This window comes from Macrotis lagotis, chromosome 5 (assembly GCF_037893015.1).
Source record: "Macrotis lagotis isolate mMagLag1 chromosome 5, bilby.v1.9.chrom.fasta, whole genome shotgun sequence".
In the NCBI taxonomy this organism is placed as follows: Eukaryota; Metazoa; Chordata; class Mammalia; order Peramelemorphia; family Peramelidae; genus Macrotis; species Macrotis lagotis.
In genome coordinates, this window is record NC_133662.1 from 4,222,900 (window position 1) to 4,246,837 (window position 23,938).

The 23,938-nt window shown below is 37.1% G+C and overlaps 1 long non-coding RNA gene across 2 annotated transcripts in view; it reads right to left on the minus strand.

Moving 5' to 3' along the window:
- Nucleotides 1-12,288: 12,288 nt before the first annotated feature.
- The window catches only part of LOC141523374 (uncharacterized), a 50,289-nt gene continuing 38,639 nt past the window's right edge, over nucleotides 12,289-23,938 (minus strand). Inside the window, exons 3-5 of one of the 2 annotated variants that reach the window (XR_012478469.1) lie at nucleotides 17,401-17,573; nucleotides 13,757-13,886; nucleotides 12,289-13,192 (exon numbers count right to left, since the gene is read on the minus strand). This is a non-coding gene — a long non-coding RNA (uncharacterized LOC141523374). The remainder of the gene's footprint in view (nucleotides 13,193-13,756; nucleotides 13,887-17,400; nucleotides 17,574-23,938) is intronic. The other variant, XR_012478468.1, reaches the window with a different exon arrangement.

Below are 23,938 nucleotides of genomic sequence, written 5' to 3' on the forward strand. Positions count from 1 at the left end.
TTTTTTTCTCTCTACTCTCGAGGTTTCTCATCTTCTTGGGGGGGGAGGGGGTTTATGTTTACTCTTATAAAACATTCAGTTCACATCAATGTATAGCATGGAAACAATGTAGAGACTATCAGACAGACAGTCTTCTGTGGGGGGAAGGAAGGGGGAAAATTGTAAAATTTAAAACTTCACAAAAATAATAGGTACATATTACTATTGTATATAATTGGAAACAAATAAAATGTTAAAAGATCAAAAAAAAGTACATTAGTGACTCATTTTCTCAGTCTCTCTCTCTTTTTTTTTTAAATAGTAAGGTTCCTGATTTGTTTCTAATCTTTTTATATTCCTCTCTCAGATTGAGAACTGACCTCTCAATACTGGGCAAGGAGAGTTAAATAAAAAACAAAAGGAAATGAATAACAAAATAATGAATGTATGAAGCAATTATTGTTGGAGGATTTCTGAGGAAGTATAAAAAACACTGTGGAAATACTGGTCCAGAAAAGTTTTCTGGGCTTGAACTTTGAATCAGTCACTAAATAAACATTTATTAATACTTTCTATCATGTACTTTGTTAGACACTAGGGACAAGGAGTTTATAGTATATTGCAGAGACCATACAGACACATATAAGTAAGTATAGAATAAATATAGTCATAATAGATCAATATAAAATAGTTAAATACAAAGTAGTTTGGGAAGGAGGGTCCTGCAGTTGAAGATATGGGATCAGAAAAAGCTTCATGTAAGGTAATGCTTGAACTTACTTAAAGAAAGTGAGGGAGGGGCAGCTAGATGGCGCAGTGGATAGAGCACCGGCCTTGGAGTCAGGAAGACCTGAGTTCAAATTTGACCTCAGATACCTCAAATTACTTATTAGGTGAACTTGGGCAAGTCACTTGACCCCATTGCCTTGTAACCCGCCCCCACCTCCACACCCCACACAGACACAAAGAGAGGGAGTCTATGGGGGAAAGTCAGTCAGCAAGCATTTACTTATTTTTGCTGTTTTTACAAGGCAATGGGTTTAAGTGACTTGCCCAAAGTCACACAGCTAGGTACAGGCATTTACTTATTACACTCATACCGTGTCCCTGGTACTATACTGAGTTCTGGTGTTATAAAGGCAAAGAAACAAATAAATAAAAACCAAATCCCCCCACCTCAAGATGCTCACACACACTCACAAAATATATTTAGTACAAATGCAAGGTAATCTCAGAAGGAAACCACTAGCAAGGGGAGGATGGGAAATGTCCATTCCAAGCATGTGGGTCGGCCAGTGCTGAGACCCAGGTCACAGACCAGCTGAGAAATAAGAACAAATTGACCTGGTTAATTTTGTCCCTTAATTTAAGTTTCTCCTTGAACTTTGGTGCAGTGAATCAAAAAGGAATTTGTGTGTGTGCCCATTTGCTTATCTTCTTGGCTGCAGATTCAATTTTTAGGTGGCTCTATGACTCAGTAGCGGTGTTCCCTGTCCTGAAGGCATCTGGACAAGGACAGGAAGTCTGAATCCATCTGTTCTACTTGCTGGCATTTGGAAATGCCCTGGGAAGGGCATAGAACAATGTCACCTGGACATATGCATGTGTGTGTGTGTGTCTATGTATGACTATGTATACACATACACTGTGTATCAATACACATGTACACACATATATTTATTCATATGTGTCTGTATTCTTTATCTTTTTATCCTGCCCTTTGTGCCTAAAGGAATTGACTTAAAGGAATTTTAGGAGAGAGTTTTCAGAAGACAGATGACAGATAAAGAACAACAGCAGGCAACATAGAAAAAGTTTAGAAATTCAGGAATGCATAAAATATGTATAGTATTATATAATATTATAATTCAGATTTCTCTAGTATGGAGAAGAATAAAAAAATTTCCCATAGATTTTTCAGATCCCAGGGGGTGTCAGACTTTCTTGACTCCCCTGCAATGTGGAAAGGATAACTGTATATTCTTCCCCCAACTCCAGAGCTTCATTTTGCTCTGAAGCAAACTTTCCTTTCTCTTCTTTGATTATCATCTCATCTCTGTGGTAGCTCGTCTACCACCCATCTCCACTGGAAATGTTCATGCCATCCTCTGTATTCATTGAGCACATTACTAATAACTTTCTTGTACACTTATCACGTTTCATCTTTTAACAATTATTTGTATACATCTTCTCTCTACTACTAGATTGTAAGTTCCATGAAGGCAAGAACTCTTATTTATCCTTCTGTCTCCCTAAGCTCCAGGCACAAGTATGTCAATTTTCCAGGATGATATAATTTATGTGAGTCCTCATATCAGTGCAGACTGTGACCCATAACTGAACACAGCAAATTAATAAATATTTATTGAATAAATGAATTCCTGGATCTTAGTTTATTTCTGGCTCCAAGAAAGAAAAAGTATATAGATCTAGGAGACCTAGAACAGATGGGGTATGAGGTAAACTCTTGAAGAAAAAAAACAATGTCCAAATTTGTAGTGTTTCTGTGAGTGACAAGCTGAATGTCAGAAGGACAGAATGGATTTTCTTGACCTGTCAAAACTTATGGAATTAGTTATAGGACTTTCTCATGCTTCAAGGAGCCTCTAGTTCATCTGTGTGGGAATACTTTCCATGTATAACAGAATTACAAATTTCTTTTTGGACCAAGAAAATTCTCCCCCAGTAGTCAGGCTTCTGGACATGAGAGTCTCTGAATTTAGAATCATAGATTTACCAATAATAGCAAGTATTATATTGTGCTTTAAAGTTTGCAAAGTGCTTTACACATATCATCTCATTTAGTCTTCACTACAACTCTAGGAGGTAGGTGATATTATCATAATTTTAGAGATGAAGAAACTGAGGATGAAATCAGTTAAATGACTTGCCCAGAGCCAGAAAATATAGGACTATGCTAAACACAAGGGAATACAAAAAGAAGCAAAAGATAGTTTCTGCCTTTAAGAAGCAGACAATCTAAGGGGAGGTAGAGGAGGATTAAAAAGTTAGATTTTTATTGTTGTTGCCCAGTTGTGTCTGACTCTTCATGCTCCTAATTTGGCAAAGATATTGGAGTGGTTTGCCATTTTCTTCTCCAGCTCATTTTACAGATGAGGAAACTGAGGCACACAGAGTTAAACAACTTGCCCAGGTTCACACAGTTACTAATCTGAGGGCAAATTTTATCTCAGAAACACAAGTCTCCCTGACTCTAGGTCCTGTACTCTATCCACTGTGCCATCTAGTTACCCAAAAGATGAGATTAGAAATTGCTTAATTTATAATTTTTGTTCATTGATTTCTAAATTAGTACAGAAAGACACTTAGACTGTTAAATGGATTCTCCATGGATTATTTATAGATAAGAAGAGTCCCTGATAAGAGGGCAGGAAGGGGTTGTGATATTTTTAGGTGAAAAGATCAGCCCATACAGGGAGAAGGTATTGAATACATAAATGGGCTGTTTTTCAAGAAAATAATTTGCATTGGGCAGTTATGATAGAATATTAGATTTGGAAGGAGCCTTAGAGAACATTCTATCTGAATCCTTGCATTTCAAAGATGAGGAAATGAAGGCCTTGAAACAGAAAGTGCTTTACTCAGCTGCTACAACTAGACTAGAACCCAGTTCTCTGATTTCCATTCCAGGGAGGACATGTCGGTCTTATTCAGCTGAGTCCTTCAGGAAAATCTAAAGAAGGAAGGGTTCATGATATAAAGTGAAATAAATAGAACCCAGAGCTGAACTGGGAATAAGAAAGACCTGAGTTCAAATCCTACCTCTGATACTTACTAGCTCTGTGACCTTGGCTAAGTCAGATAAGCTCTGTTTGCCTCAGTTTCCTCATCTAAAAAAAATAGAGAAAATAATAACACTTACCTTCTAGGTTGTTGTAAGGATTGAATGAGATAATATTTAAGTGTCTAACAAAGTTCCTGGCACATAGTAGGTGTATATAAATGCTATCATAATCATCATTATTATTAATGAAAAGATAGCTAAATGAAAGCCCATTTCTGAGCAACTAAAAATGAAACCCATCAAACCAATAATGGTTATGCAGAAGAAATATATGGGGTATTTGGGTGGGCACCAAGCTTGAAATGTGAGTCAATCTCAGACATTTACTAGCTGGGTGACCCTGGGCAAGTCACTTAAGCCTGTTTGCCTCCATTTTCTCATCTGTAAAATGAGCGGGAGAACGAAATGGCAAAACAGTCTCTTTGCTAAGAAAACCTCAAATGGAGTCACAAAGAATCCGACACAACTGAAAACGACTAATCACAACAACAAAGAAAATATATGGAAACACACCATCTTCATCTCAGCCTCTACTGGGGAATTATAAGGATAGAATGTTGCATAACTTGCCAGACTCAGTCTCTGTATTAGGGTTTTTTAATGCATTAGAACAGATGGTCCAGTACAGAGGAGGATGAGGACTATATATCCAGAAAAGGTCCATGAGCATCAATCAAACATTTTTATTTTTGCAAGGCAATGGGGTTAACTGGCTTGCCCAAGACCACACAGCTAGGTAATTATTAAGTGTCTGAGACCGGATTTGAACCCAGGTACTGTACTCCTGACTCCAGGGCCAGTGTTTTATCCACTGTGCCACCTAGCCACCCCTCAAACATTTTTTAAAAAAAGAATTTCTAATAAGCTTAATATTCAGGGAAAGTAGAGTTTATCCTGGGTCCCAATTTATTTTACCTCTAAACTACTAAAATTTGAAGTGTGGTAAATATAAAGTATTCTATTCCAATTAATCCCTCTTGGAGATAGACAAAAAAAAAAAAGAAGCAAGCACTCAACTACAACTTTTATCCAGTTGCCCACAAAAGCAAATATTGCCATTTCCCTTGGAAAGGGATGACCCAGATCTTAAATCATCTTTCTCTCCATATCACATGTTAAGTTGAGCCAACTTTACATTAAATAGCATATTTAATACATATCTTACAATTTTTAAGAGAATACAATATTGAAAGGTTTTAAAATTCTGATCAATGCCACCATGATTCCAAGACTTCAACTATTCTACCTCTCAGCAAAGAAGAGGAAATATAGGTAGAGAATTAGCTAGATTGACAGACATAAAGATAAATGGTAAGATTGATTGATTGATTGAAAGTTAGAAATACAGCTATAGATGATATGCATGTGTACACATATTCCCTGATACAGATAATTTGTTAATATGTTTTGCTTGAACATACTCTTTTGCTATAAGGAAGGGTAAGGGGAGTAGAAAGGAAGAGAATTACTGGGAAGTAATGGTGTTCTTTAAAAAAGAAAAAATATTAAAAACATGTTTAAGAAGAAAAAAAAACCTGGCTTTTTTTAAAGCCAAGTTCAAAGATACAGCACAAGGTACATGATCTGGCTCTGAATACATAAATCATCCTTAATTGGCTGTCAATGGACCAACTGATAGGAGTATTCATATCTGATCAAGGAGATACCATCAATGTGAGACAAAATGGCAAACAAGGAGATAACCTTGATGTGTTCTTTCCACCTAACCTCTTTATAAATGGGAACAGTGGAGAGAGTTGAGAAATAGATAGCAAGAGCAGATGTGGAATAGAAGTCAAGGGAAGACAATTTGAAGTCTAGGTGGCGGATCTGGGAAAAAGCCAGTTCCAGACTCTCACACTTGACTGATGATTGTATGTATTGGGTATAGCCAGTGGGAATCTCTGGGGTTTCTCCTTTCATCTACCAATCTTTCCATCTCCTTCCTACAGCTCCAACCAATAGTTTGCTCTGTAAGGGAAGGGAGGGAGCCCAAGGCAGTCACCTTGATATGTTCCATGACTCAGAAGGGATGTGACTTTCCCTGGATGAACCAAGGAAGGAGCACAGTTTCAGTCCAAGTTGGATTGTGAGTTGTGTGCTTCTTGCTTCCTCATGTGTAATCTGAGGGAAAGACATTAGAAAGGACAGATTTTCCCAAATCCAAATCACTCCACACTATCTCTATCTATCTATCTATCTATCTATCTATCTATCTATCTATCTATCTATCCATCTATCTATTTATCTATCTATCTATCTACTTATCTATCACTATATATGCATGTAGATATAGATGTCTATATAAGCATATATATTATCATATGTGTGTGTGTGTGTGTATATATACATATATTTATTACAGTTCTTCAACATCCCTATTTACCAAGGGGTTTAGATTAAGGCATTGCAGGTTCTTCTCAACATGGAAGTATTTTTCTGGACTGAGCAATATATTTAAACACTATTCCATGTCTTAACATTAATTAAGTTCAATTATATATAATTTAAGTAATTAATTAATGAATGAATCAAAAAGTAATTATTAAGCACTCACCATGTCCCTAACACTTTGCTAAGTGTTAGAGATGCAAAGATGAAAAAAGAAATTTTCTTTTTTTCTGCCTCCGAGAGCTTATATTCTAATAGGATAATACATATAGGACAGAGATGGCCAGATGCTGAGATGACCCAGATGGCTAGCTTAAAGGAAACAAGCACTTACCAGGCACCTTATAAATATTATTTGATCCTCTACAGCAACTCTGGGAGGTAAGTACTATGATTATTCATATTTTACAGTTGAGGAAACTGAGGTAGACTAAAATTAAGTGATTTGCCCAAAACCACCCAAGAATCTGAGGTTGGATTTGAACTCAGGCTTTCCTAACTCTATGCATTGTGTTACTAAGCTGTCTCTAGGGATGACATGTAAAGCTAAAGCTTGGTCTTATGTCCAGCTAATAGATATAATGGGCTAAATGGGTTCACTGGCCCATGCTCAGACACCAGTCACATGAATAATTGAGTCCTGTGGCTGGAATTCCCAAAGATGAGAGGATTATTAAATTAATTGCCCAGTTCAACCAACCAAACTTATCTGTATTATTCTGGACAAGTTACTGTACTTCATTGCAATCCAGTTCATTAAGATTCTAAATCTTCCAGTGAACTACTCTCAAGGTTCATCTCTCCTGTGCTTCACTTATGTAGCAGAGCCTGAAGTCTTTCCTGATCCCTACACAATCTTCAGGTGCTTGTGCCTTGTCCCTCAAAATTATTTTGCATTTAATATTATATACCTGATAGTTGTGAATGTACACATGTTGTCTGCCCTGATAGAACAGAAGCTCCTTTAGGATAGTATCTGTTTTATTCTTGTCTGTATTTCCAGTCTAGCAGGGCCTAGCATATGGTAGATTCTTGATAAATATTTATTAATTGATTGTTAGTTTTTCAAGTTTAAATTCAGGCTTTAATATTTATGCCTATTATATATTGTCTTAGTTTCAGTCTAGTTTCTGCTCTGCCCAAGTCTCTTAACTCTGGTCATCTGAAATATTAGTGTTACCTTGAACCTTAGCAGCTTTTTTTTTCTGAAGGAGGGAGGAGGAGACAAAGTTGATCATGTGATTTTTTTTCTGTTCTTTTTTTTTTTTTTGGACTCAAGAGCATAAACATCTTTGCCCAGAAGGGTAAAACCAGCCTAGGGAGGCATTTGGAATATCCCCTCTTCCCAGTTTTGCAAAGGAATTCCTTTATACCATACAGCAAAAGAAAGATCCATCAGGTTTTATCTTTCCCAACATTCTCAAACCTACCAGAGGGAAGGATCAGAGAGAGGAGAAAAAGCCTTTCCTTCTTGCTTCAAAGAATGAAAGTCAGCCCTCAGGAATAATGACTAATCCTCACTCACAACCACAGCTAGGAAAGAGTTCTGGAGAAAGGAGCCCATCAAGATAGGTGGGGGAGTTGGGGAGTGGGCGGGGGAGGACTAGTGAAATCTTGACTTAGGGCTTTATGTGTGACCCACCAGTCACCAGACCTTCCCCTTTCCCAGTTACTGAGTACAGCATCCATCTAGGAGAAAGCTTATTAAGACACTTTCCATCCCTAGGAGAAGGGCCACTCCCAAAACATTTGGAGGCAAATTAAAAAGAATATGCAGAGCTGATGGTGCTGGGAGTTCTTTATTTATAATGCTAGCATGGGCGGCTGCTTTGTGTTGGCCTTCTGTTCTGTTTGGATCTCCGTCAGCAGGGTTCTTAGCTTCACTTATTATGAGGCTGACCATATGTCCCAATAGACAGTGCAGAATTGAAGTGGACTGGGAGAGTAGGTGGATTGGGAGAGTAGCCCGAGTGGGCAGGGAAAAGCAAGTAAACAATTGTCACTGAGCCTCATAGATAGATATATGAGTACATAGATACATACATAGATGCATACATGGAAAGATGCCTAAATACATAGATAGATCCATGTATGCGTACATATGTGTGTATTGTGCCTATGTATGCATATGTACCTATATATAGAGGGGAAGGGGGAGTGAGGAGACGAAGAGACGGAGATAATGACAGAAACAGTGAGACAGAACTTCTTTAATCATTCCCCATTTATTCTGTGGGCAACTAGATACCAAAAAGCATGGATGTGAGCACCCAGTCCTGGTTCACTCCATTGGTGACTGGAACTAGCATCTATTACCCAGAGCTCTGCATTCACACCATTGTAGAACTGGCATACAACACTGATAAACATCTCTGAATAGTCAAATTTTGCCATGATCTTTCACAAGCCCTCCTGACTGACAGTATCAAAGTCAGATTGATGAATGTTGAATATAAATGCTTCAGGCATTTCTCCTAGAATTGTCAGTCAGCAAACACCATATCAACTGTTCTAAAGTTATACTGGTTCTCAGGAACTCAGGTAAGTGACCATCTTCCAGGCAAAGGATCAACCTTTTAAGGAGGATTCTGGCAAGAATCTTGTTGGCAGTGACTAAGAAGGAGATCACCTTGTGATTGTCACAGGACAACAGTAAAGGTGCTAAGGAAATTTTTTGTTTTGTTTTGTTTTGTTTTTGCAAGGCAAAGGGGTTAAGTGACTTGCTCAAGATTTACACAGTTAATTAAGTATTAAAGGTCTGAGGTCAAATTTGAACCCAGGTCCTTCTGACTCCAGGGCCATGACTCTATCCACTTTGCCACCTAGATGCCCCACCAGGTAAGAACTAGGATGGTGGCACCATGAAAAAAGAAGAACAAGGGAGAGGGAACTGGAACAGAAGCAATATTGCAGCCCCTTCCCCTCTTCAAGTTAATCTAGTTTTTTCCTTAAAAGGTATCAAAAGCATCTTGGAGACTTGGTTGACTCAGGAGACTAAGGGCCAGGGCTACTGACATCACTTCCTGGTCACCTGAGAATAAAACCAGAATCTCCTGGCCCAATCTAAATCTGAGACCACAATGGACAATTTGGACAAGGGAGCTTCATTCAGCTGAATCAACTCAAGACACAACCTTGTTGAACATCCTTCTCCTGCTGTGGTTAAGTAAATCTCTTTTTAAATTTTTTTTAAACTATTGAACAACTTGAGCATTCCCTTATCATTTTGTTCTATTATCAAACTTAAACTACCAGAGACTGAACTGAGGCAGACCTAAGAACAAGAACTAATAATGGATTCAGCAACAGTGGAACAAAGGTGAAAGATCATAAGATCATAGATTTAAGTCTGAAAGGGGTCTTGGAATCAAGTCCTTACTTTAGAAATTTAAAAATTGGGGCAGCTAAGTGGCACAATGACTCAAGAGGATCTGAATTTAAATTCAACCTCAGACACTTGATCCTCACTAGCTGTGTGACCTTGGGCAAATCAACCCCAATGCCTCACAAAAAAAAAAAAAACAACAAAACAACAAAAAAAAGTATTGTGCCAAAAAAGCATTATAAATGATATTATCAGAAATATTTAGCTAGAAATTTAAAAACTGAGGTCCAGAGTTCTCCCAAGCTAAGAGTAAATTTTTTTCAGTTTCAGTGTCTGAGACAGGTAATACAATGGATAGAGGGAAAGAAAGACCTGAATTCAGATCCAGTCTCAGAAACTTTCTGGCTGTGCTACCTCAGCTAAGTCACTGAATCTGTTAGCTTCACTTTCCTCAACTGTAAAAGGGAGATAACAGCACTTACCTCTCATCTCACTTTACCTGCTGACACATTGTTATGGTTGTTCTTTGTCCTTCCTTTTGAAAGACAAACAATGATATCTCAGGGATGATATATTGTACAGGGGAGTTGCGGACTCTTTCATAGTCATTAAAGTCCAATGGCAAAACAAAAAATCAAGACCATTGGAATGGGATGGCCTGGGATGCAGTAGATGACCTTGGCAAGTCTTACCAAGGACTCTATAGCACCTGCATCAGTTGTCTTCTTTGAAACAAATTGTTCTCATCACCCATTCTGCTAGGGGAAGTCTTTATATGCTTGAGATAGATACCCTCTCCTCCCAAGCCCGAGATGTGGCCATTGCTCACACTACAGCTTCTTGGGGCACAGGTACCATTTGAACCCAAGCAAAGGAAAGGAATGGCTAGAGGCCAATATTCTCCACCCACAACCTGAATTCCTTTCTCTATTATAATGTCAGCAGCAAAACCTCAGTTTTGGTAATGAATCTCTTGGAAGACAATAATGAAGTCTAACCCACCTATTTCACAAGGTTGTTATAATCCTCATATGAGATAATGTGTATAAAGTGCTTTTGAAAACCTAAAGGGCAATATAATTTCCATCTATTATTATTATGATTATTATGGGGCAGTGATGGTGAAAGGAAATCTTCAAACTCAAAAGAAACCAGGTAAAGTTGGACACACACACACACACACACACACACACACACACATAAACAAGCATAAAAATATTCATGTGTCCAAACTCTGAAAGATAAGTTGAAATCACCCTTTGTCTCACTACTCCGTGCTCAGTGTTGAACTATTCAGCAACAATGTCATCATATATTTATGAAGAGCCTGTATTATATGCACCAGGAATTGTGTTAGGATCAGGGGTGACAGAGACAAAACATCAGTCCCTGATATCAATGAGTTTGCATTCCACAGGGAGAAGAATTATTACAGTCTGAACCCAGGTCCTTACCTCTCTTGAACCCCACTGAAATTCCTGATTTTTGACTCGGCTTCTTTCACAAACGAATTCTCCTACATCTGACTCCATCATCCCTACCCATTCATCCACTCAGTTTTGAACCTGGATTTTTCAAACTAAAATGGTTTTTTTTGGCTTTTACAAAGCAGTGGGATTAAGTGACTAACCCAAGGTCAATTTTTAAAGTGTCTGAGATCAGATCTGAACTCAGGTTCTCCTTTATAGCAGGGCCAGTGCTCTAATCCACAGAACCACCTACCTGTCCCTCATTCTGAGATTTTTAACCCTTACCTCCAGAGAAGCTTCTTGGGTACAAGTTCCTGCCATGTCTTCCCAAATAAAGAGCAGTTCTATATTGACCACAGACTAAAGACCTGGAAAAGCCCTTCTCTGGGACTGTCCTGAAAAGCTTCCTGATTTCCTTCCTACCTTTACTATTTCTTCATTTCTTAATAAGCAAACTTAAAAAAAAAGTTGTATTGTTGCTTTTTTGATACTAGCCATTTCCTAAAATATCAGTACTATCTCTTTAAAAAAATATATTGATTCTATTGTTTTTAAAGCACCTTTGTTTCCAAAGTCCAGGATGCATGGAACATAAAAAGAGTTTAATAAATGTATTTTTATATATTCACAAATTCTAAATATAGACTTTATCCTCCTCTCATTACAGAGTACAATAATAAATGCATTTTCATCTATTTTTTTTTGCAAGACAATGGGGTTAAGTGGCTCACCCAAGGCCACACAGCTAGGTAATTATTAAGTGTCTGCGCCACCTAGCCATGCCCCCATTTTCATCTATTCATTAATTCTAAATATATCCTGTCCCTTCCCTTAGAGAGTCATCTCTTATTTTTTTATTCAAAGAAAGATTTTATTTATTTTGAGTTTTACAATTTTTCTCCTAATCTTACTTCCCTCCCCCCCACTCCCACAGAAGGCAGTCTGCTAGTCTTTACGTTGTTTTCATGGTATACATTGATCTAAGTTGAATGTGATGAAAGAGAAATCATATCCTTAAAGAAGGAAAAATAAAGTATAACAGATAGCAAAATTATATAAAAAGATAACTTTTTTTTTATTTAAAAGTAATAGGGGCAGCTAGGTGGTGCAGTGGATAGAGCACCAGCCCTGGAGTCAGGAGTACCTGAGTTCAAATTCTACCTCAGACACTTAATAATTACCTAGCTGTGTGGCCTTGAGCAAGCCACTTAACTCCATTGCCTTGTAAAAACTTAAATATATATATATATATATATATATATATATATATATATATATTTTGTACAAGTTATGTTTTTACACATTTTCATAATCTCTTGAGGGTATAGTCCCAGTAGTGGTATTGCTGGATCAAAGGGTGTACACGTTTTTTTTGTTGTTGTTGCCCTTTGGGCTCAATTCCAAACTGCTCTCCAGAAAGCTGGATGAATTCACAGCTCCGCTCCACCAACAATGTATTAGTGTCCCAGATTCCCACATCCCTTCCAACATTGATCATTGTCCTTTCTGATCATATTGGCCAGTCTGAGAGGTGTGAGATGGTACCACTAAGAGACACTTTAATTTGCATTTCTCTAACATCTCTTATTTTTAAAAATAATAAAATAAAAGAGAGAAGAAAAGCAGGCCAGCAAAATTAGTTTACATATCAACTGAGTCTAAGAATATGTACAATATTCTATATTTACAGCCCCCCACCCTTCTTCTGCAAAAGAAGGTAATAAAGTACATTTTTTTCTTCCCTTTTTTCAGGGCCAATCTTTTTCATTTTAATTGAGTAACATTAAAGTTTTTTTTCCTGTTATTGCTATGCTCTCCATTTTAATTGTTGAGTTGTGATGTACAGTATTTTCCTCATTCTGCTTACATGACTTAGCATCAGTTCATAGAAATCAATGCTTTTCTGAATTCTTTACATTGATTGTTCCTTATGGCCCAAGAATATATTACTTACCTCTATCACATTTTTTCTTCTTTTTAGGAAGAAAACAAAAATGGTGGCTCTCCCTTAGAAAGGAGATTGTCTGAGGATAATTATTGGGGATTTGATGCTAAGAGCTTAGAGGAGGTACTTAGTTGACTATGACTGGGTGACTGGACATCAGGGATGCACAGAAGCCTTCTCTTCATAGACATCATCACAAGTTGTGGAACCTATCCTTGCTTTAATTTTTTCCATTTAAAAATAATGATTTGCAGATGCAAAGTTAGAAAGTTGATTACCTGGCAAAGAAAAGAAGTTGAAGACTTATTGGATAAAGACTCGAAACATGCAAGACATTCCTACTCCTGCTAAACATTGGGGAGAAAAGGGGACACCATAGAATCTTTTCTCAATGAATTTATGATATGTATATGTAAACAAATACACAAAAAAATAACTACTCACTTTCTATTTTGGTTTCTGGATATTATTAAGTCCTTTTCCCATAACCATCCACAAAGGTAGGCACTATCAATTGATCAACAAGCATTGATTAAGTACCTATCATGTGCATTCTACTGCAGTGTAATTTTAACCAAGGTGTTCTGAGGTTCAAAATGAGGGATCTCTTTAAGGAGAAACAACTGCTAGAGCACTGGCAGAATCAGGAAGAATCTAGTCTCATACATTTACATATTAAGTGTCGGAGACTATGTTTGAACTCAGATCCTACTATAGACTCAGATACTTTATACTTAGCAGTAATGACCTTGGACAAATCACTTAACCCCCCCCCTTGCAAAAATACAAAAAAAATTTTAAAAAAAGAAGAAACAACTCATCCACACATCCACACATCCCACCTTTACATCCATGTGTGTGAAAGCTGTTTCTTGAATTCAGGTCTCCAAATCTAGGATGCTTTCATTATATAGTTGTTTGCCCTTCATTTTCCAAGACAATCAATGACATCGTGGGATATTGTCTCAATTCCTGTGTGAATTAGATCAAAGTCACAAAGTAGTCAGTCTCAGTCCCTTTTCTGATCATCAAAGTCTAGTAGTAAAACAAAAGTCAGGACAACTGGTGATGACCCTGGATGCACTGGAAGATCTTGGCATCTTCAATGTCTGACCAAGCTCTAAACAGTCCATAGTGCTTGCTTCAAATTCCTTCAGACTGTTGGAACTAATTATTCTCATCTGCCCATTCTGCCCAGGGAAGACTTCATATGCTTGGGGTAGACATCTCTCTAACTCACCAGTGGTTTGAAATTTGTGGGTTAGCCTCAATCTGGCTTAGCTAAAGTTTTACCAGGTTATAGCCACAGTATATACTACAGCTTCTTGGTGTTAAAGATTGGACCCCTAAGGTGGATGAGCAGCCCTGAAAACACCTCAGCACCCCTCAAACAAGAGGTGCTAGTCCTCCTGAACAATATGTTCACCCCACTATATAGTACTGGCTCTCTAAAGGTAAAGTTGGAAAGAGATACTAGAGATCTAGTCTAATCATCATTTAATGGATAAGGAAACCAAGGTCCAGAGAAGATCATTGGTTTCCCTGCCTCAAGTCCATCCTGTCTACCCTTCATCCTTCACATAGCTGCCAAAGTGATATTCAAAAAGTATATCTTTCTAACTATATCATTTACCCAGATTCAGAAAAATTCAAGGGTTCTCTTACTTCTAAAATCAAATATAAACCATCCTTCTTAGCAGTTAAAGTCTCACAATCAGGCTCTAAGCTAATCAATCAATCACTAATCATTTAAATACCTACAAAGTACCAGGACATAGGCAATATTTAAATTAAACTGCAGGACTTCTGGGGCAAAGCCAAGATGGTGCACAAAGCTAAGATGATCCTGGAGCCTTTCCCTACCAAAGATAAATGAAGCCTCTACTCTGACATTCATGCTACTCATCCCACCAAGAAAAAGAGAAGATTCAAAGAAGTTTTCAACTGTAGACATCATTGAGGATCTTCAGTGAAGGTCTGTCTTTTTGGGGGGAAAGGGGAAATAAAGTCCAGGAGGCTGGAGAGCAGGGACAAAACCAGCTGGAGGCTTTTAGCTCCAGTGTAATCCAGGACCCCACAGCTTAATAATAACAGAGGTCCTGGCAGCTAGATAGCAAGCCAGCAGGGAGGATCCCAACCCCAAACAAAGTTTGAACCCTGAGAGCACCTGGGTGAAAGATAGGACTGGGTTGGGAACAATCTTCTGTTAAGTCAGAACCTGGACATCAAAAATAAAAGCTTGGATCTATACTCTATATACCCTAGGAGCAGAACTACAACAACAAAGATGAACAAAAAGGCTAAAAGAGCACTCACTATTGAAAACTACTTTACAGATAAAGATGACAGCAATGCCATGTCTGAAGAAAAAAAACAGGGAAAAATCACTTAGAAGTATCAAAACAGTCTATAAATTGGACTCAAATATGAAAGCTCATCAAAGAGCTTAAAAATGAATTTAAAAAGCAAAGAAGAGAGGGCGGCTAGGTGGCACAGTGGATAGAGCCCAGGCCCTGGAGTCAGGAGTACCTGGGTTCAAATCTGGCCTCAGACACTTAATAATTACCTAGCTGTGTAGCCTTAGGCAAGCCACTTAACCTTTTTGCCTTGCAAAAAACCTAAAAAAAACAAACAAAAACAAAAGCAAAAACCAAAGAAGAGAGGAAGAAAAAAAATGGAAAAAAGAAATGAAAGTCATACAGGAAAATTGTGAAAAGTTGACCAAAGAATTCAACTCTGTTAAAAGTAAAAATAACCAGCTGGAAAAGGAAACACAGCAGCTAATTGAAGAAAGAAAAAGATAGTTTCTGCCCTCTAGGAGCTCACAATCTAATCTAATGGAAGAGATAGTGGGCACACAAATATCTAAAAAAAGCAAGCTATATATATATAGACTAAATAAGAGATAATTAACAGAGGGAAGATCCTGGGATTAGAGAAGCTTGATGTAGAAGATGGGATTTCAATTGGGACTTAAAGGAAGTCAGGGAGAATATTTCAGACATAGAACAGCCAGAAAAAAATGCCTGGAACTGAGAGAATTGGAGTGTCTTGTGCTCTCCAGGCTTAATATACATCACTCTCCTCACCATTTCTGGGTTCATTAAATTGGCCTTCCTGCTGATCTTCATATACAACAATCCATCTCTCAGCTCCATGACTATCTTCTCCAGTTTAGGACGCCCCACTCCCTCAACTCTTCCTCTTTGATTTTCTAACTTCCTTTAAAACTCAATCACCACTTCCATAATAATACTAATAATCCTAAATATTTATATATGAACTATGATAAACACTTCATAATTATTAGTCATTTGACCCTTATAACAACTCTGAGAAGTAGGTACTATTATTATTGCTACTTTATAGATAAGGAAACTGAGGCAAATAAGGTTGAGGGACATGTTCAGTCAATCACACATGAAATAAGTGTCTGAGTCTGTATTAGAACCTCAAGTTTTCCTGAATCCAGTTCTATTGTTCATCCTAGCTGCCTTTCCTAGTCCCCTTCCCAATCCCCAGCTATCCAAGTGCCTTCTGCCACCCCTCAAAAAAATACTATGGCTATATTTTGTATCTATCTGTTAAAGGGATTGATCAGGAAAACTCATCAACCTCTTACTCCATCTCAATACTCTCATATGTGTACTTGCCATTTCCCCCATAGACTAAGCTTCTTAAAGATAAGTGCTCTCATTTTTGAGTTTGAATCCCCAACACCAATTGATTAACTTTTAGTCACACTGGGAATGAGAAACAGAACTGGAAGACAAACATCAATCCTCAAACTCCCAGTACAGGATACATTTTTTTTTTGGCTTTTGCAAGGCAATGGGGTTAAGTGACTTGCCCAAGGTCACACAGCTGGGTAATTATTGGGCATCTGAACTCAGGTCTCTAGGGATGGTGCTCTATCCACTGTGCCATCCAGCTTCCCCTCAGGGTTCATTTCCCCATGTTAAAACCTATGGTATAAGGGAAAAAGGACACCCTCAACCAAAGAAACATGAGAAATAGACAAGGAAGCAGCTTAGGAGGTACTGCAGATAGAGCACTGAACCTGGAGTCAAAAAGATATAAATTTAAATCTATACTTAGACCCGGCAAGTCATACTCATCTCATTTAGTTTTCCCATCTATAAAATGAAGATAATAATAATTATAAGTCATTTAATTTCTGTTTGCCTCAGTTTCCTTCTCTGTAAAAAAAGAATAATAATAACATCTGCCTCCCAGGATTGTTGTGAGTTTAAGATGAGATGATTGTAAAGTACTTAAATTTATAGACAAATGGACCTAAATTCAAATACTACTTCATACAGTTGCTAGTTTATCAAATCTAGTCCTAACAATTTGAACTTCTCTCCTTCACTTGGAGATAACTCCCCTCCCTTATTAGGGATTCCCTAGCAGAGAACCTATTCATGAAAGGTTCAGATCAACTGTATTCATTTCTCTTTGCAATCTCCAAAGTTTTTCACCATACCTTTCCATTTCTCCTTTATGTTCTTGGTAGGAACTGTCTTCTTTGCTTGAATTTTAAGTCTTACACTCTAAGTGATGTAAAGTGGTTAAAAATAAATACTTTATCGTTTTTATCCATCTCGCTGTGCTACTCTGGACAGTCCTTTAATATCTCCAAACCTCAGTTTTTTCCATCTGTAAAATGGGGAATTGATGAAATCATCATCATATCATCATCTTCTACCTCAAAGTTCTTGTAAGAATCAATTGAGATCACATGTGTAAAGTGCTTTACAAACCTTAAAGCACCATATAAAATGCTTGATGTTATTATTATAGTGCTTTGTAACACCTACTGTTTAGAATCATTAGCCATTTTATTTTTCCAGATGTTTTCATTTTATTCAACAGCACTGAAAATTCCTGGCAGAAGGTCCCAGCAAGGGTGGAGAAGGGGCCACATACAAACAATAAGAAGCAATTTTATTAGAGAGAGCAGCTGCAGTCTCCCTCAAAGGAATCCAAGCCACAATTACGGATGAAGGCCAAGTGGAGAGAATGTTCTTGCTCTTCAGGGCTATATTTGCCGCCTGGAGAAATAGCACCCTCAGAGGCATCAGCTTCAAATGTGGACAGCATAAGTATAAGGATGCAAATGCAAGCATCTTAAAGATTCACAGACTATTAGAGCTGGCAGGCACATTAGCATTCCTCAGTCCCCACACCCATTCCCAGTATGGTGTAAAAAGCAAGCTGTACCAAACAAACAGCATTGGAAAATCTGGATTTTTCACGTCCTGGTCCTAGGACTTACTAGCTGTGTAAGAGAAAGTCATGACCCCTCTGAACCTTAGTTTTCTTATCTGTGTGTAGAGACTATGCCCGCAAGCAGGCAATAAGCATAAAGGTCCTGTGTCCTTCCCCTTCAAGCTATGTTTCTGGTTCTCTGGAGTTATCTACTTTCTTTTTTAAAAATATTTTTTGGTGGGGAGGCAATCAGGGTTGAGTGACTTGTCCAAGGTCACACATCCAGTTAGTTATTAGAGTAGGGCTTAGGACCCAGGACTCCTCTCTTCCAGTCTAGTTATATATATATATATATATATATATATATATATAAATACATATGTTTGTATATATGCATACAAGTCTCTTGAAGCTATAAATGAAATATTTCACAGCACAGATGGTCTTTGAAAAGATTTTCTCAAATAAACAGGAGGTAAGTGATGGCCACCTACTAATTGGAAACCTGTTGTAGGTATAGCAGGAAGCATGGAAGAAGGTAAGGCTGAGGGCATCTGTTGAAAGGAATCTAATTTTAGACTTTTTTGCACTCAGTATTGTTAGCCTTGGGAAAGACTTGTGGAAATGATTTATTTCAACCCTCTCTTTCTACAGAGGAGAAAACAGAGGCCCAGAGAGCTTAAGTTGTTTGCCCAAGGTTACACAGATAAAGATGCTCAGTGTCAGAGTAAATACTGGAACCCAATTTTCCTTGCTCCCAATCAGGTTGCCTCCACACCTCTCCATTTCTATGTCCTCCATCTATGGAGAAATACAATGGGCTTTTTTCCTCAGGTAGAAGGGAGCAAAATGTGGGTAACCAAAAAAGAGGCAGCTAAGAAGGAGAAATAGATTCTGTACAAAAACTGGCCTCTTTGAGTTCCTCTTCCTGGGTTTCTGTCCTTGTAGAATCCCTTGATCACTCTATTTCTATCCACCCCTTTCAGTGTCTTTCTTTATCCATGCTCTCTCTTTTTATCAAAATCTGAGTTTAGGGGCAGCATGGTGATGAAGTGGATAGAGCACTGGCCCTGGAGTCAGGAAGACCTGAGTTCAAATTTGAATTCAGACTCTTAATAATTACCTAGCTATGTGACCTTGGGCAAGTCACTTAGCCCCATTGCCATGCCAAAACAAAACAAATAAAAAACCCAAATGGGGCCATCAAAAGTTAGACATAACTGAAAAATGACTGACAACAAAAATAAAGTCTGATCTTGGAGATGATCTGAGATACCATTTACATTATAGAATGTATTTAAGTCATTATATTTATTATTCCCAACTGCACAGTTATGTTGCATTTTTTTTGCTTTTATATCTTTTATTATAGATGAAGTTTAATTTTTAAAAAGTTCAATTATATATAACAGAAAAAATGCAACATTTGGGGGAAAATTTAAAGTTCAAATAGAAGAATTTATCAGTTTTAGATGGATTTTCCTACTTATTCTACTAATGTTTTAAAATAAAATTTTATTGATATCTTTTTTTAACATCACCATAGTTTTCCTCATTATCATTCCTTCTTCCCCTTTCAAAGAGCCATCCCACATGAGAAATGGTATTCTTTAAATATAAAAAAAGAAAATTCCATTCTACTTATATATGAAGTTTTGTTTTTGTTTTTGTTTTGCAAGGCAATGGGGTTAAGTGACTTGCCCAAGGCTGTACAGCTAGGTAATTATTAAGTGTCTGAGGTCGGATTTGAACTCAGGTCCTCCTGACTCCAGGGTCATACTTATATATGAAGTTAACTCTGTTCTGAAAGGTCAGGTAATAAATTCCAAAAGAACAAGGGAAATTAACATCAAGATCTTAAATAAAGTTTCTAGGCAGGAGCAGCTGGGTGGCACAGTGGATAGAGCACCAGCCCTGGAGTCAGGAGGACCTGAGTTCAAATCAGACCTCAGACACTTAATAATTACCTAGCTATGTGACCTTGGGCAAGTCACTTAACCCCATTGCCTTAGAAAAAGAAAAAAATAAAGTTGCTAGGCAACTCAATGAAGAAGCTATTGGTTTTGGAGTTAGGAAGGCCTGAGTTTGAATTTCACTTCAGACACTTACTAGCTGTGTGACCCTGAGCAACTTATCTAACCTCTCTGTTTGCCTCAATTTCCTCAATTGTAAAACAGGTATTTTTAACAGCACCTACTTTATAGGATATCATTTGACACAATGCTTATAAATAAAATGCTTATTCCCTTTTTTCCCTTAGTGATTTGTTAAAGGCTCTGGTCAATGAATTTTCTCATTCTAATATATTTGTATGAATATAGTGCACTTTCCCCAAAATTTGCTTTCAGAGAATCTGAGTTGTCTATAATTAATGTTATTTTTCAGTGTTAACCTATGAAGAATCAGGAAATATACTATACTGTGAAACCAAACACAACTAGCTAGCATTTATATGAAATGTAAAGGTTTTGCAAAGACTTTAATAATAATACAATAGTCAACATTTATACAGTGTTTACTATAGTAAACATATAGCATTTAGTATATTTTTATACTATTATATAGAGTACTTATAGTATTAGTATACCAAAGTATTTTATAGTATATTTATGAAAAATTTGTATTTTATTTTTATAGTATTTAGTGTATGTATACCTAATACCATATATTATACTTCATAGAGGTGATATAATTACATATGTTGGGGGGCAGGGAACAGAGAAAAGAGAGAGAGTATTTTTATAGTGTTTTCTAACTCCAAGCTCAATACTCTGTTCCCTATATCACCCAGCTGCCTATGAAGGAACATCTCCTTTATAGTAGAGATGTAGAAGACTTTGATTGTTGCTGAATTATATTTGATTCTTCATGACTCCATTTAGGGTTTTCTTGGCAAAGATACTGGAGTGATTGCTTTTTACTTCTCCAGGACATTTTACAAATGAAGAAACTGAGTCAAGGTTTTAAGTGACTTCTTTGGGGTCATATAGCTAGCAAGAGTCTGAGACCAGATTTGAATTCAGGAAGATGAGTCTACTCTATCCACTGCCCCATCTAGCTGCCCTCAGAAGACTGTAGTTTGAAAATGCTGACTATATTGTCAGCTATGGTCACTGTATTAGTTGCTTTTGCTTAATTGATTTTCTTGTAACCAAAGAAGGATTATTTGTTTGGGATTAGGATGTATAATCACACTAACAAACTTCATTAATATAAACTATTTTTTAAAAAGAAAAGACTGATAACATAAAAGATTTGAATTTAACTCAGCTCTGACATTAGCTTTGTGATGACGAGCAGATGGCTTCATATCCTGAAGCATCATTTTTTTTCACCTCTGCAATGGGAATGAGCATAATACTTACATTACCTATCTCATTACCTACTTTTGGTGGGTAAAAGTCAAAACAGTAATCAAAATGACTTTAAATGGGGGCAGCTAGGTAGTGCAGTGGATAGAGCACCAGCCCTGGACTCAGGAGTACCTGAGTTCAAATCTGGCCTCAGATACTTCATAATGATATAGCTGTGTGGCCTTGGGCAAGCCACTTAACCTCATTGCCTTGCAAAAAAAAAAATCCTGAAAAAAAATTTTTTTAAATGACTGGTGAGGAAGCATGCCTCTCACATTTTGGCAGTGAGGCAAAGGACTAGAGGTGCAGAATGAATCATATGTTTTCAGACATAACTGATGTGTTGATTTGTTTTGCTAGACTATACTTATTTGGTATAAAGGAGGAATTTTATTTGGAGGTGATAAAAATTTCAAATTTTTAAATAAATAATAAACACTAAAACATTTAAAACACAAAGAAGAAAACAAAAAAATTAGAAAAGAACACAAACAATCCAATTCTTATTTTAAACTCTATCTTAGACACTCACTAGCTTATGACACTAGGCAAACATTTAACAATTCTAGAAGCCTCCATTTCCTCATCTGTAAAATTATATAGGCTACCAGAGAGATAAAAAAAAAGAAGGAAAAGACTTTCTTGTACAAAAATATGTATGGCTACACTTTTTTTGCAATGTCAAAGGACTGGAAACTAAAGGGGTACTAGTCAAATGGAGTAATTTGATGAACAAATGATGGTTTGAATGAAACAAGCACTAATGCCCCATAAGAAATAATGAAAGGGATGGTTTCAGAGAAAAACTGAAATTTATATCAATAGATGCAGAATAAAATGAGCAGAACCAGAAGAACAATGCACATAACATTAGAAAAACAAATGAGCAGCTAGATGACAGTGAATAGACTGCTGGGTCTAAAGTCAAAAAGATTCATCTTGTTGAGTTCAAATCTGAATACAGATTCTTTCTTGTCCTGTGTCCCTGGGCAAAGTCACTTAACCCTGTTTGCCTCAGTTTTCCTCATCTGGAAAATGAGCTGGAGAAGAAAACATCAAACCACTCCAGCATCTTTGCCAAGAAAATCCCAAAGGGCTCACAGAGAATTGACATGACTGAAACAACTCAACAATAACAAAAAAAGACAACTTTGAGAGATTTAAGAATTCTGAACAATATAGTAACCAACAATTCCAGAGGACTAATGATGAAATATGCTATCCATTTCCTTAAGAGAGAAATAATAATGATTTATATAGTGCCAGACATTGTGCTAAGCACTTTATATAAATATTATCTCATTTGATCCTCACAACAATCCAGGAAGGGAGGTTCTATTACCCCCATTTTGCAAATGAGGAAACTGAGGCAAACTGATGTTAACATCTTGCCCAGGGATCAAACAGCTAGTAAATATCTGGGGCCAAATTTGAATTCAAGTCTTCCTGACTCCAGGTCCAGCAATCTTATCCACTGTGTCACCTAGCTGCCAAAATGATGGATTCTGAGGGAAAATGAGATATGATCAAGGTAGAATTTGTTTTTATTGACTATGCGTATTTACTACAAGTGTTTTGCTTTTCTTTTTTTCTTTTGGAATAAGAGGAGGTGGGAGGGGAAGAACATTGATTTTTGCTTATTAAAAAATAAAATTGAATTTTAAACTATTAAATTTAAATTAGATTAAATGTGAGGATATATGTGAAAAACAGCCGATTTTAACACAAAAATGTTACCTTTTGTAATTTAATATCTTGTTAAATTTGACACAGACTTTTGTGCATGGAATAAGTTGAGGGTTTTTTTCCTTCAACTTGCTGAGAAGAAATTTAAATGATTCACAATAGCCCTTTCAGACTTGTTTCTGCAATGACTGACTGGGTGGCAGGAAAGGAGACTGAGTGGGCTAAGAATTATGAAATTTTAAGTTATCAATTAACTTTATTTTGATGTGAAAACTATTAATCATTATAGTCTCACTTCAAAAGAAACCAAAAAAGAAAGAAGGAAAATTGCTGCTAAAGATGACTCCCAGGTTCTCTTTTTTAAGGCAAAGGGAAGAAATGAATGAACTGGATTTTATCATGCAAAGGCAGGGGAAAAAAAGATATCATTAGCTCCCATGAATTCAATTATCAGTTCTTTGCTGATGATTCTCAAATCTACTTATCAACTCAAACTCCAGTCTTGGATCTCCAACTGCCTATTGTACATCTTTTAACACATGGGTGTGTCCAAAGTTGAATTTATTATCTTTTCCCCAAAACCCTTTCCCTCTTCCTAATTTTCCTGTTATTGTTGAAGACACCACTATTTTCCTAAACTTGAGTGTCAGAGCAGCTAGGTGGCTAGAGCACCAGCCCTGGAGTCAGGAGTTCAAATTGGGCCTCAGATACTTAATAATTGCCTAGCTGTATAACCTTGGCCAAGTCACTTAAACCATAAATATATTTTTTAAA